This window comes from Nelumbo lutea, chromosome 1 (genome assembly GCF_056320005.1).
Source record: "Nelumbo lutea isolate HS-2025 chromosome 1, American lotus-T2T, whole genome shotgun sequence".
Classification (NCBI taxonomy): Eukaryota; Viridiplantae; Streptophyta; class Magnoliopsida; order Proteales; family Nelumbonaceae; genus Nelumbo; species Nelumbo lutea.
Window position 1 is genome coordinate 47,103,054 of NC_142684.1, and position 15,737 is coordinate 47,118,790.

The window sequence follows — 15,737 nt, forward strand, 5'->3', positions numbered from 1 at the left end:
GTAGATTTTTAGCTATAACAGGAACTCTCAAAATGTTATTTAGAGAAAATGTAGAAGAACCAAAACTAATAGTAAAAGAACCAATGTGGGTAATACCCAAACCTGAACCATTTTGGATGGGTCGTGGCCCCAGTTTTAGGATACCAGTTGGGGTCTAGACCTACATCACTACTAGCATGATATGCAGAAGAAGTAAAGGATTGATTGTTCATTGTGACAGACAAAACACCTGCAACATATGAGAACAGTATGGTTTTCTCGATTGCAAACTTGACAACAAACAAGAGGAACATAATGGTGCGAGGTCTGGCAGCTCTCATTTGGTAGGTGATTTGGACGTCGAATTGGAAGTTTCCTTTGTCAATGGCCGAGCTAAGTTTGGCCGAGTTATGCCTGGTTGAGATATGTAGTTCTGCAAGAGAGAGAGTTAGAGTGCCCGGGTTATTTTTATCCGGAATGGGCACTCCGATGCTTAAATCAGCGAAGAGTTCTTTGAGAAGCTTAGAAGATTCATGGAGAGCTAAGGTCCATCCAGTTGATTCTAATGTGCGTGATGTGAGTATTCTGACCTAACAGTCAACTCATTAATATTCCAGAGAACTCAGTCTGGCAATAGTACCTTCTTGGCTCAACCGGTTCCTAAGATAGGTCGCTCCTTGCTCGAAGACCTTTAGGTCACCCAGGCCAAGGTACTTGAGGTTGGCCCTGGCAAGGTGCTACTAGCTGACCTGCCGAGGTGATCTACTTACTCAGAGCCAAGGTGCCACTTGGAAGCCATGTGTCATGATGTAATTTGAAGGACCAAATTACCCCTCATCAATTGCCCTCCACTCCTGAGTTGACATCAGCTCGGTTAATGGAGTAGCTCTCAATGTGGCAATTTGTCCGGCTGGCTCGTAAGTTGCTCGGCTTACCCACTTTATCCGGCTCGAGGATAGGTAGGACAGTGGCAAAATTTGAATTTCAAAATTTTGAAAGGGGCATGCTAGATGGGCACACAAAATTGAAAATTCAAATAGTCTACCCACCAGGGTCCCACTCGCACTGTTCTTAAGCTTTCACTAAGGGAGAGGGTAACCAGTTGGAAGAGAGTTCTGTTGAAGTATTGCCATTCATTCGCCTGTCAAAGCTTGTTTGTCGCCGATGTCAACTTTCTGTCCCCCAACAACTGGTGAGTCCATTTCTCTTGTGGCAATGTCTTTGGATCCTTCAGAGGGTAGGTCTTTGAATTTTCAACGAGTAAGAGAGGAAGGCTCGTCACAAGATCAGGAGGGCTCTCAGGCCAAGACCTCAACGTCTCAGCCAGAGGTGGAGGAGGTGGACACCCAAGAGGTAGAAACCCCGTTTAATCATTCTGAGTTGAGCGGTGAGCATACAAGACACCTAGCAAGTTCGACTGTATTCATCCCAAACTAGATCATTTTCCCTAGAGTCATGGCCAAGACAATGTCTATGTCTTTGAGGCATTGGTTTCTGGCCTCTGTTTTCCCTTGCACTCTTTTATTCCCATGATGCTCTCGTTTTATAGTGTTTCTCTAGGTTAGCTCCACCCCAACGCAGTTCGGGCACTTGTAGGCTTGATCTCCCGGTGTCATCACCTAAATTTCCCTTTAGATATAGACATTTTCTCTGAGTTGTGTACTATGAAGAAGGTACCCCGTGTGCCTTATTGTTTTTACATGCCCTTCTGCCGCGGTTACAAGCTGCTGCTCGACTTTCCCTCTAAGATCAAAGATCGGAAGAATAGATACTTCTTCCTTTCTTATAGGGCCAGTTGGAACATGGATATCGTATGGCAAAGGGATTTCTGGATGGTCAATGTCAAGTTCGATGAGGATCTGCAACTTGAATTTTAATGCCTTGTGCATCAACAATTTCAAGTAGATAACTTCTTAGTCAAGTATATGCTTATCTGGGCCAGCCTGAGCCACATAGGTAGGTCAGCCAACATGTCCTTTGCATTTTGCTGTAGATTTTAATTTTGTCTCGGATAACGTTTCTCGTCTTATTCAGATATGGCGAGGGTTGATCACTCGTCAATGGAGGCTACCTCGGCCAATGTCGAGGTGAGGTCAGCGACCTTTGATCTGGGCATCATCAATCCCGATGGAGATGGCAACCCCATGAACGCTGAACAGGTTCCCATGGATCTAGCCGCCTCCTCATTCCAAGTCAGCCAAGAGGAGCGTCCCACCGGTCCCTACACCTCAGACATTCCCCTCATTTGTTCCTAATGTCAATGTCTCTATACTCGATCGCCTTACCGGTCCCTTGGTAGCTCTTCAAATCGGGAGAGGTATGCTCCTTCTTGAGGATGTGTAGTACTATAGTGGTATGGACCCTTCTAAGGTCCGCACCAAGATGACTCAGTGCATCCTCCAGGTTCGTCTTTTTTGCTTTCTGATGCTTTAGTTCTCTTGTCCTATTGTCTTTGTACTCACTATTCTTTTCTTCTCTGGAAGGCGAGCATTATGGGTCAGGTGCTGCTGGATCGAGTCACCTCAGCTCAGAGAGAGAAGCGTGAAATGCAGGCAAATATGGAAGCCTTGCAGACTTAGATGCAGGGAATTCAGCTCGACACTGAGGAAGATCGCCAGCGTTTTATCCAGTTAAGTGCTAAGATGCAACGTGAATTGGAGGAAGCCAAGGGGACAATCGCCACTCTAGATCGCCAGTTGGAGGAATGGCAGACTAAGTATACTGAAGACATCCATTGGGCCAAGATTGCCACTTTCGAGTGTTTCTCTCAATCGCCTAAATACGCCCAGGAGTAGGTTGTGATGAGAATAAAATTTGTCATATCTTTATCCCTCAATGTTCAGTATTTTAGACTTAATTGGTACCTAATTAGACTCATTACTCTTGTATTTTGATTTAGGGCAAGCAAGAAAGTTATTGGAAGAAAACAAGGCTAATCGGATGATTTTGCATAGTTTCGGCACTGAGTAGTGATCTGAGCATAACTCTCAATTCCGGACTCCAATTTGGACAACGAACTGGAAAGATAAGGAAAAGACCCATAACTTTTATGTTTTGGGTTTTGACAGAATTGGTCCGCATCAAAGATGAATTTGGGCCCAAAGTCGGAGCAATTTCACAGCAAGGCCCATTTCGCAAAAGAGCCTTGAAGCAGCCCGAATTGTTAAAGAAGCCCAGCTCGAATTCAAGAACCAAGAGTACCATTAGAATAGAAGTTGAATGTAATCTCAAGAAAGAGAGTTTTATCATATTTAAATTTTCAAATTGTAATCCTAGAAAGATAAGAGATTGAATTAGGATAGGATAAGTTCAGATTAGACTACGACTTTCTAGTTTTGAGGATAATCTCCTAAAGGGAATTGGAGAACAGCCCTCTCCCCAAATCAATATAAAGGGGGGGCGGACTAGCACCCAGGGCATCAAATCCTCCAAGAAAATCTTAAGCCTTGAGAGAGAGACATTAGCAACCAAGGAGGAAGAAGTAGAGTTCAACCCCTTCTCATCTGGAAGCTGCGATTTCATCATGGAGTGTCTGTAAGTTTTTTCTGGTTGAAGGGTTAGGGAAGCTTTGATTCGTTAAACATTATGAGATCTAATTGATTTTTATTTCAGTTCATTATTTATGGGTATTCATATGTTTTCTACAATTAACTATGAGGATTATTTTTATTGATTAAGCAAGAAGGGCCCCTTGCTCATTCAAAGAAAATAATCTATGGCCGATTGAACCTCTAGTTTCGTATATGATTGGTAGGTTCAATCATGGTGGCAACTAACAGAAATTGATTGCAAAAAAGTTTTCGATCCATGTTAGGAAAATGTATGATCTGGTTTAAACGGTCTGAGCTTGTGAGATCGCTGACCAGAAATGGGTATCTCCCCTCTTAATGCTATTAATAGATTAAATCCTAAGAGCTTATTTGAGACTGTCTATTAATAAGAGAAGCAATCAAAGAGCTTGTTTTGGTTGTCGAATAATATGAGTAGAGGCTGGCTGTTAGAGCTTGTTAATGACTATAACCAATTTATTCATAAACATATGAATCTATCTTTTCATCAAGGATCAATGATAAGAATCAAAGTTGAACTTGTCCCTTCAACCGGAAGCTATATACCATCGATTTGATCTCTTTCTTTCTGTTATTTCCTATTATTTTCCTTATTTCATCTTATTGTCCTTATCTGCACGACCCCCCTACTTCGATTACTTGGAAATAAATCCACCCAATCCTTGTGGAGACGACCTTGCTCATCACCACCTACAAATTATTTAATTGGAGCAAGACTATTTATCTTTGGTTGGATTCGACACCCACCAAGTTGTTAACATTGTTCCCACTATGAAGAGAGGTTTCAAACTTTGTTACTACTACCTCAAAACCCTACACCCTGAACTTGACTTTGGCAGTCCATCTATTAAAGATGTGTGGAATGAGCTAGCAGTGCAGGTCGTCAAGGAGCCTTGGACTCATGATGAGGAAGAGGGGGAGGATGGAAAAGAAGAGGCAAAGGAGGCATATGATCTTGATGACAAGTTGTAGGGTGGTGATGATGAATTAGTCGGCCAAGGTAGTTCGAGTTCTTGTTAGATGTTCTTCTTCAATTGATGTTTTCGGGAGCCTACGTGCTCATGTTAGATGTTCTTTGGAGCCTGCGCACTCTTGTTAGATGTTCTTTAGAGCCTGCATGCTCTTATATTACAAACTTGTTTCTTGGAGTTTTTTTTTATGTACCTTGATGTGTATTTGCTACACTAGCAATTGCACTAGCCGCGCAAGTAATAAAGTGATGAAAAGAGTATCGTTTTCCATGAAGACTTATGTAGCAACTACTAGTAGTATATCAGCCTACTCTTATCTGATTAGTCGAATTGTATGTCTACTTCAAAATTGAAATCCTATCTAACAACCTATCTCTAAGAAATTGGATCAAACACCTTGCATGCAAGTTGAGAAGACAAGCTAATTAAGCACAAAAATGATTCAACAATCAGTTCTCTAGGCCATTCGATTAGAATTGGATTCAGCCTTGGTTTGGTGAAACCCCAAGGCAATGAACAGCCTCTCTCAAGCGCATGTTCAATCTATGCATGAGTGATGGTCCTTATATCTCTATCAAGGATCTAATTCTCATGCATGATTTAAGATCTAGCAATTCGAGGGCATCATTTCAGCTCAATCAACACCAACCGAATTGTGCAACTTATCTCTAAACTCACACTCAATTCAGTTCTTGATTAGCAGATCCGAAATTCTAGAGTCTTTCTCAAGCACTCTAGAACTTCCAAGAATGAAGAACAGTTCAGCCAAACAGAATTAAGAGTGCTTGAATTCTTTCTCAAGCAATTCAAACATTACAAAGATCAAAATCAATTCGGCTAGTAGTTCTACAATTAAATCTCTAATAAAAAAAACATCAAAATTGCATCTAATCTATTTGAATGAACCTCAAAAAATAATTACATAAATCATGCTTCAATTACAGTAAGAAAGAAAAATTAATGGAGAAATTACACATAATTCCTAGCTGAATTCGATTACCAAATGTGCAGAAATAAAGGAAGAAACAACCTAGATCTCCAATGGCTTCTTCTCCTTTTGAATTCAGCTTCTTCTTCTCTTGAAGTTTCTTGAATTTCCTTTCTTCTCCTCTCTTGTGCCTATCTCTCTCTTCTCCCTCCAAGAATTCAAACTCAAGATTTTTCTCCACAAAGAGCTAAAGTCTCAAGGTGTTTGAACCTTTTTTTCCTCCAAGAAACCTCATTAAATAATTTTTTCTTCAACTCTCCAAGAATTCTAGAAGCTACCACCCTTAGCTTCTCTTGAACCTTCTAGAATTTGCTACCTCTAGCTTCTCTTGAACTTTCTAGAAGTTGCTGCCCCTAGCTTCTCTTGGGTTGCAATTTGGGCTGCTTTTGAGCTACAAATGGGCCTCCTCCTTGCTTGGCTGAATAGGCTCCTTTGGAAGGCTGCAGCTGGGCTCTTTCTTTGGGCTCTCCCAAAGAGTGTAGCATGGGCTTCATGGGCCGAATGACCCCTCAGCTAGGCTTTTGTTCTAGCTAGGCTGAATTACCTCCAATTTAGCTCTTTTTTCTTGGCTTTTTGCTTGATGATTTTCTGAAATTAATCTAAATTGGGGTAAAAATTCACACAAACCAGCATAAAAACCATGTATAAAACCTCATAAATTATGTGTAAATTGTGCACACATCAAATACCCCTACACTTAAGCTTTTGCTTGTCCTCAAACAAAGACATCAGCCATAAACTGATCATCCCCTCTTATTTTCACCATTTACCGGATGAATTTTTTGGGAGGAGAATGCATTGAGTGGTCGAGAAACTTGTGTAAGTATTCTGCTCCATTCCTCAGAACTACCATTCTTATCACATACATAAGAGCCAAGGAAGGGGAGAATATGAGATTCTTCAAATTCCAATTTTCACTCCCATTCAGTATGTGGATCAGCTCATTGACTGCCAAAATTAACCATCACTTTGAGCTAGATCTCAAATCTGTAACTACACCTCATTGAGTGTTCAACCGCATTTTGTCCTTTTGAACCTCAGCCGTTACTGAATTTCTTTTCTTTTCTTTCCCCAATCTTTTGGTGTGAGTGCATTTTATGCTCCATCTCGCACGGGGTATTTTCTTCTTTCTTCTTTTTCTTTTTTTCTTTTGGTTGAGTGCATTTTATGCTCCATCTCACACTCTTTTTTTCTCTTTTGGTGTAAGTGCATTTTATGCTCCATCTCACACTCTTTTTTTTTTCTTTTGGTGTAAGTGCATTTTATGCTCCATCTCACACTAGTCACAGGCTTGAGGTAGATAACAATACTCATATTCCAAGTTGCTAGTTTTACTATTCAGCTCGGAATAGCGGAGTCAATTGGACTTTGTCCTTTTTCTTTTGCAGTTGTTAAACCTCATGCATTAACCGTTCAGATGTGAACTAGCTCGAATGGCCATTAATAGTTCAATCAAGTGCCTCATACACATGAAGATAGTTAGGGCTGGTCACGAGGAAAGTTATATTCAGCTCCCTTAACTTCATGCATTGTGCTAAGTTGGATCATTCACAAAATTAAATGCAAACACATACAATGGTCTCTCTCAATTCATTGTATTCCCTCTTTGAATTCACCTAATAAACAACAATGATCTTAAGGGGATTTTTAGTTTTTTTGGCCTGTCAATGCATGTATATAAGTGTTGGGTTGATTGAGATGCATAGCTCTAGCCTAACTCCCCCACACTTATGATGAACATTGTCCTCAATGTTCCTAGTGTTAGGGAGCAACAATAAATCCAGCAATGAAGGTAATTGCATGAAGAGCATTATCAATCAATGAGAGGGGGTTAGAGGACTTCCCTGAAGTTCCTTCTGAATCCTGCAATAGCTCTTGTGATGGGAATCCTCTAGCTGCTAAGAATCACATAAAACTAGAGAGAGAGATCAGAAACTTGTTTAATTAACATCCTACATAAATACTAACTAAACTCAACTGATATGAATAAGAAAAGCAGAAAACAAAAACAAGAAAGTTTATGACTAAAAATCTGAATTGGGTTACCTCCCAACAAGCGCTTGTTTTTGGTCTAAAGCTCGACCTTCTAGTGAGGTGCTGACCACTGGCCTAAAAACATCCACCGACCTCATCATCAATGACACCTTCCGAGCTAAAGCTGTCATGTGTTCCCGAGACACCCTCAATAGTTTTTCTCTTTGCAAAGGGCTCAAATCTGCTTATATGATTATTGGTAGTGCCGATGGAGCCTCTAAGAAAGCATACTCTAGATGTGGAGGGGGTTGCTTCAACTCAAGGGAGGGTGGCTCTTGGGTTGAAGGATTGCTTATTGGTATTGGCGGGGTATCCAAACCATCCAACTTGAGACACTCTTTCCCTTGAAAATGTGGATTGGCATTCAGGTATGCTGCCATGCCTTGCATCTCTTCATTCTCCTCCCTTGCAGCTCCTCCCTCTTGTATGCCATGCTCAAAGGTGTCGGCCAACATGTTAACCTTGTTTTCAGCCCTTGCCTTCTTCTCCACCTCTGGCAGCTCCTCACCACCTCTTGGATTCAATTCAATATTACCTGGTAGAGTGCCCGATATTCTTGCTGAAATCATTTGTGCCAACTGCCCGACTTGCTTCTCTAAATTCTTTATTGCTGCTTCTTGGATCTGAAATCTTGTTTCAGCACTAGCTATGAACTTGGTCATCAGCTCCTCTAGATTAGATTTCTTTTTCGGCTGATAGAAGTTTTGAGGGAAGGGCTTCGGAACATGCTGATTTGGCCATGACTAATTCGCGTATCCTCCCCATTCGGGGTTAAAGGCACAAGGGTACTGACTGTATTGCTACCTTGGAAAGTGGCCAACAAAGTCTACCTATTCTGGAGGCTGCATAAACTGATTACCAACTTGGCATGCAGTGATGATATGGCCTACTCCACACCAATCACAAGTCATGGATTGCACATGCATGGCTGCCATCTGCATCTCATTTATTTTCTTGTTGATTGCACCTATTTGTGCAGATATAGTTGTATATGTGTCCACATTGTGAAGACCTTGCTGCCTCATAACTTGTGCTCTTTCGGAATTCCATTGATAGTTGGTTGCTGCCATCTCCTCTGTCAAAGTACTAAAGAAACTAAAGTACACTAATCTAAGAAAGCAATCCAACAAACAATCAGTAATCCTAAGAAATAGAGATTGTTAAACACTAATATAGCAGCAATCTACAAAACAAGGGGAACAACAATCTACCTTAAAAGAAAAACCTCAAGAAAAAGAATAATCAGTAAGCTGAAAGCTAATATAGACAGATCTGAAATCTAATATACTAGATTGAAATCAGAGAAGTACCCTATCAAATCAAGAAGACTGCACACTGCCGAAACAAGAACAACAGCCTAAAGATTTCTGATTTTTTATTTCAGCAATGAAGGTCAATGCACACTGATCTGAACTATATGATTTTTATAAAATATACAAAACTAAAAATCAGCTACACTACTGAAACTAGAACAGCAACCTAAGATAGAGACAATCAACAAGAAGTAAGAAAAATTCTGATGTCAGCAAAGAAGATCATTGTACACAGATCTGAATATCAGTAATGAAGGTATAAGATTTTTGTCAACTAAACAGAACAAAAAAAAAAAAAAATCAGTTACACTACCAAGGCTAGAACAGCAACCAAGACTAGAACAACAATAGGAAAGAAACTAATGATATCAGTAATGGAGGTTACTCTATACAAATCTGAATCCTAAGAACAAAGAAATCTGAATGCTACCTAAAAAGAAAACCTCAAGAAAAAGAACAATCAGCCGGCTGAAAACTAATGTGGATAGATCTGAAATCTAATATACACGATAGCAGTCAGAAAAGTAATCTATCAATTCATGAAAACTTGACACTACTGAAACTATAACAGCAACCTAAGACAAAGCCAATCGGCAAGAAGAACAATCAGCAGTCTACAAAACACAGAAACTTAATGCTAGCTAAAAAGAAAAGCAACCTATAGAAGTTTGATAGATGTTCTTTGGAGCCTGCATGCTCTTATATTACAAACTTGTTCCTTGGAGTTTTTTATATGTACCTTGATGCGTATTTTCTGTAGGGATAGGAAACCATCATATGGACGCCCAAGATTGCAGAATAAAGGGGGGGCAAATTTCAAAAATTTTTCTTTCCCTTCAACTCGGAATCGAATTCCCTATTTAGAAAATCATATTTTCAATGATCATTCTTGAACCATGAACTGAACCTGATCTGAACCAAAAGGAGGAGAGAGAGATAATTCCTGATACAGAGAAATAATATCCCTCAACGGAGGTGTTCACGCCCAAGGTAGAAACCAAAATCTGCTCCCACTGAAGATGGCGCAATGCAGGGTGGAGCAGAATCAGCAGTGTCCTTCCTAAGAACTTGATTCTTCCCAAGAATCACCTGGGCGGCTAGTGAATACAACTCCTACCAATCTTTTCTCCAAAAGATTGGAATCAAGATCTGATCTTGATTTATCCCAAGCAATGGAGATCGAACTGCTATAGGCGGCGGTTGCAGGAAGGAGGCGGCTAGAGAGAATTTGCAAGGTGCAGAATTCTCTCCTCTATGATCTCAGCTCTGAAGACAAGACTGTTGCTGGTGATTGTGTATTTAAAGGCTGCCGCCCCCTCTTCCTTTTATAGACTTAAAGGGATCAGCTCCTAATCCCATTAGGAGCTGCTAACCCAAATCATATCTGGATTAGAAGTCCCTTTAAGATAAGGGATAAACCTTATCTTATCTGTAGATTGGATCAGCCAGTTCCTAATCTAATTAGGAAGTTTCCAAATCTAAATCTCATTTAGATCTTGGACTCTCTGAGTGGATAGGGTGTGGGCCCAATCCTATCAGTTGATTTTATCTCAGAATTTGCCCCTTAAAGATTAATCAAATTAGCCCAGTTCAAAATGGGCTTAAGGCCCATTTAGGGTTATGTATTCATTAAACCTTCAAAACTGCTGCCGAGTTGGGCTTCCTTGTATGGCGTGGGACCCAAACATTGATCTACACATCAGCCACATGGGTTCAGCCCAGCCTTTGTTACAAGGCCTGGCCGAATACAGTGTTATGGATAGTGCACCCCCTGTAACCCATCAGATGGGCTCTATGGGCCCAACACTTACCCTAAGTGGTCCCCAGGCCAAGCCACCTTGTAACACCCAGGGACTGTGGGCAGATGCAAGATTAGCCCATCAGGTATTATCCTTAATGGCCTTACACTTAACCTCTCAGCCCATAATGATCATACACTACCCGACAAAAGAAGACCTCTCCCTCGGCTGCAAGGAACAGTGTTGCACTCTCTCAAGTATGGATCCCGGGAATTCAAACCTTTTGCAAACATTTCAAAACCATAATATATATACTTTTTATATCTCATATAAAATATATTTTGCAAAACAAATCTCAACAATTGAAATCGGCTGCCGGCGGTCTTGGTTTCCATCAGTGAGAGTGCATCCCCGATCATTACCTTTGTCCAACAAAGGGGCTGATCCTGTCACTATGATCACCCACTCAGATGAATTCTGAGACTGTCCCAACATACCCAGGTTTTGACCCCCACTAAGGATCTCACTGATTGGTATATCAAAGATAGCCCAATCCGACACCTAGTGCAGTATCATAATCGAGTCTAGGGGTCGGGTGTAACTTTCTAGTTTTGCCCATCAATCTCCAAGGTCTAGGGCAATACTGGAAATCTGGTCCAATTCAAATATTCAATTAATCCCACATTGTATGTGCCTAGGGTCTCACCCCGGTAGCTGAGACAAGCCACCCAAACCGACTTGGTGGCACCACAGAGTCAGCCTTGTCAGCAAAGGTCTCCCCACTGGCTATGAACATTCTAAACTAACACGAGTTTCATTAAGTGTCCAGTTTAAGGGTATTACACAGAAACATACCAAGGGAACATGAATCAAATATGCACTTTTATTCATTTACAATAAACTCATAAAGTACATCAATTTGATTGAAGTTAAGGGCATACAAAACTGTCTAACAGCTCCCACTTGCACTTAGGTCCAATCAGGTACTATCCGGAGTCCCATGCTTTCCACGTGTTTCTCAAACACTTTCTATGATAGTGGCTTTGTCAATGGGTCTGCTAAATTTTCCGCTGATGCTACCTTCTGAATCAGGACATCCCCTCTACCAACAATCTCCCTCAGTACATGGTACAACTCTCGATGTGTTTCGACTTCGAGTGGGCTCGTGGCTCCTTAGCCTGAGCAATAGCTCCATTGTTGTCACACAACAATGGGATGGGAGATGTGCTGGATGGAACTACTCCCAACTCGTGAATGAACTTCTTCATCCACACGGCTTCCTTGGCAGCCACACTTGCGAAAATGTACTCGGCCTCCGTCGTGGAGTCTGCAGTGGACCCCTGTTTGCTGCTTTTGTAACAAACAGCACACGATCCTATTGTGAAAACATACCCAGATGTAGACTTTCTATCATCTGGATCCGACTGGAAATCGGCATTTGTATACCCTTGGATCTATAGTGAACTACCACCGAGTACTAGACAAAACTCTTTTGTCCTTCGAAGGTACTTAAGTATGTTTTTCACAGCAGTCCAATGCCCCTGCCCTGGGTTGGCCAGAAATCTGCTTACTACACTCACTGCCTGAACAATGTCAGGACGAGTGCACAGCATGGCATACATGATGCTCCCTACGGCAGAGGCATAGGGAATGTCCTTCATGCCATCAATCTCCTCAAAAGTCTCGGGAGACATCTTCTTGGAGAGAGTGACTTCGTGCCTGAAAGGAACATTTCATTTCTTGGAGTTTTCCATGCTGTATCTTTTGACTATTTTGTCAATGTAGGCAGATTGGGATAATCCTATTATCCGCTTCGATCTATCTCTATAGAGTCGAAGACCCAGTATATAGGAGGCCTCTCCAAGATCTTTCATGGAGAATTGTTGTGAAAGCCATAATTTTACCGTAGTCAACATTCCTACATCATTCCCAATGAGTAGAATGTCATCTACATACAGAACCAAGAAGGTAACCTTATCTCCACTGTACTTCCTATAAACACAGGGTTCATGCGGATTCTGCTCGAAGTCAAACGATTTGACGGCAGAGTCAAAATGAATGTTCCAACTTCTAGAAGCTTGCTTAAGTCAATAAATGGATCTATTAAGTTTACATACCGTATTTTCCTGACCCGCAGCTATGAAGCCTTGCGGCTGCAACATATAGATATCTTCAGTAATATCTCCATTCAGGAATGCAGTATTGACATCCATTTGCCAAATCTCATAATCATGGTATGCTGCTACAGCTAGCAGGTTCCTAATGGATTTAAGCATGGCCACAGGCGAAAAGGTTTCCTCATAATCGATGCCCTCTTTCTGAGTGTACCCTTTCGCCACCAGATGAGCTTTGAAGGTCTCAACCCTACCATCGGGACCCTTCTTCCTCTTGTAAATCCATTTGCAACCAATTGCTTTTACCTCGAAGGGTGGATCTATTAGAGTCTAGACTCCATTGGTCTCCATTGAGTCCATCTCTACTCTCATGGCCTCCACCCACTTTTGGGAATCTATGTCCAACATAGCTTCCACGTAAGTCACAGAATCCTCCTCACTAGTCAAGGTTTCCACCAGGTAACTATCCTGGTCATAACCATAACGGACTGGTGGCCTGGATACCCGAGTGGATCTTCTAGGTTGGTCACTACCTGGAACTTGTGGGACATCTCCCACTGCTCCTGAGCTCTCCTCATCAAGAACAATTTCTTGACGATGGGTGTCCAGGATATAATCGGTCTCCAAGAACTGGGCATTTTGACTGTAGAACACTTTATGCTCACTTGGGTCATAGAAAAGATAACCTACAGAGCCTTTTGGGTAGCCTACAAATAGGCAACGACTGGTCTTGGATTCCAACTTGTCTGCACTCATTCTTTTAACGTGTGCTGGACAACCGAAAATCTTCAAGTGTCTGACACTTGGTTTCTTTCCAATCCAACGTTCATATGGAGTGTTCAGAACCGATTTGGTTGGAACCCGATTCAGCACATAGATCGCAGTCTCTAATGCGTAACCCCAAAAGGATGTGGGTAATTCTGAGTGTATGAGAAGTGATCGGACCATATCCAATAAGGTCCTATTCCTCCACTCTAAAACACCGTCAAGTTGTGGTGTAGTAGGAGGAGCTAATTGTGATACTATCTCATTGTCCTTTATGTAGTCCCTGAACTCGTCAGAGAGATACTCGCCACTTCAATCAGATCGAAGGGCTTTAATTTCTCTCCCCAACATTTTCTCGACCTCTTGTCTAAACTCTTTGAACTTTTCAAAAGATTCAGACTTGTGTCTCATTAGGTATACGTAACCATATCGTGAGAAATCATCTGTGAAGGTGATGAAATACACGTGTTGATTCTGTGTCCTAACACTTAAGGGACCACATACATCAGTATGTATTAGGTCAAATGTGCATGTACATCTTTCAGGCTTACCGTCAAATGGCCATTTTGTCATATTGCCTTGTAGGCAAGTTTCACAGGTGGGAAGATCTTCTACAGTTAGAAAATCCAAAGGACCATCATTTACCAACCTTGTGATTCGGTCAACACCGATGTGGCCAAATCGGTAGTGCCACAGACACGTGGGATTAACAGTATCACGGGCTCTCTTCTTGGGAATTTTAGCCGACGTAGTTTCAGTTATGTTAGTTTCTAGAGAAGGATGTAGAACATAGAGACCATTCTCCAGTTTTGAAACAGAAATCATCTGCACACAATTTTGAAACAGAAATCAAATTTTTTCTTAAGTTTTGTACATAAAGACAATCTTTGAGAACAATTTTTCCTTCTCTAAAAATTAACTCTATGGTTCCTATTGCCGCGGCTGCAACAGTTGCAGTAGTCCCCAAATAGAGAGTGACTTCTCCTTCACTCAGCCTTCTGCTTACCTTGAACCCCTGTAGTGTGTTACACGCATGAGTTGAAGCCCCGGAGTCAATACACCAAGATGCAGAAACTACCAATAAATTGGTTTCTATAACACAAGGTTCGAAATTACCTTTCTTGGATTCCAGGTAGGCAGGACAATTCCGTTTCCAGTGGTCGGTCTTCTTGCCGAAGTGACATGCATCTGATGCGTTGTCTTTATTCTGCCTTTTTCCCTTGGTGGCTTTCTTCTGAGGCTTCTTTGCCTTCCTCTTTCTCTTGCCCGTTTTGCTAGTTTCAACAAGCATAGCTACAGTCACATCCTTTTTAATCAGTTCTTCAGCTCTTTGCAACATATTGCTGAGCTCTTGCAAGCTAACATTCCGCTTGTTCATGTTATAGTTCATGATGAACAGATTAAAGGAAGGAGGCAAAGAATTAAGGATAGCATCTATCTGGGTTGCGAGGTCTAGGCCGGATCCAAGAGCCTCCAGTTCGTTGTTGTAACCCATCATCCGAAGACAATGGTCGTGAACTTGTTGGCCCTTGGACATTTGAGTGGTCATGAACTGCTTCAAGACTTTTTGTCGAGTAGAACGATTCTGCTCTTCATACATCGTCCTTAGGCTATCCAATATGTCATTGGCAAGTTTGATCTGATCGAACTGCCTCTGTATTGGGTTGTCCAAGGAAGCGATGATGTAACACCGGGATAGGGAGTTTTTCTCCTCCCATTCCTGATAGTCTCTCCTTCGAGCCTCAGAAGCTCTGTCTCCCGGACGCTCCGGGGCAGGATTCTTTGCCTCTTTGTCCAGCTTTTCTGAAGCTAGGACCAGCATAAGTTTCTTGTACCAGTCGACATAGTTTGGGCCCTAAAGCTTGTTGTCATCAATAAGCTTTGCAAAAGATCCGTTTGCCATTCTCTGATAAAAGAGAAAACATCAGTCCACAACCTAATTTGATTCATGTTCATTTCATAGATATGGATTTTAATCTACGATCCATTTCCATTTATTCATCTCTGAGATTTCCCTCCTTTCTCAGTGACGGAGACTACGGGTTGTCTCTAGAAATGTGGGAAATCACATAGGGTGCATGGAGCCAACTGTTTCAGCTGCATAACCCCACCACCTTTCTGTGAAGGATCATATCCACTGATCATATGAGTTTTCCCTTTGGCCTCTGTCAGACAAGGTTCAGAGCCATTTTCAGGTAAACCTTTCTGTCCAGTGACTGCTTACCCATCATATTCGTGAACGCCAAGGTACCGTGAGAGAGTTCC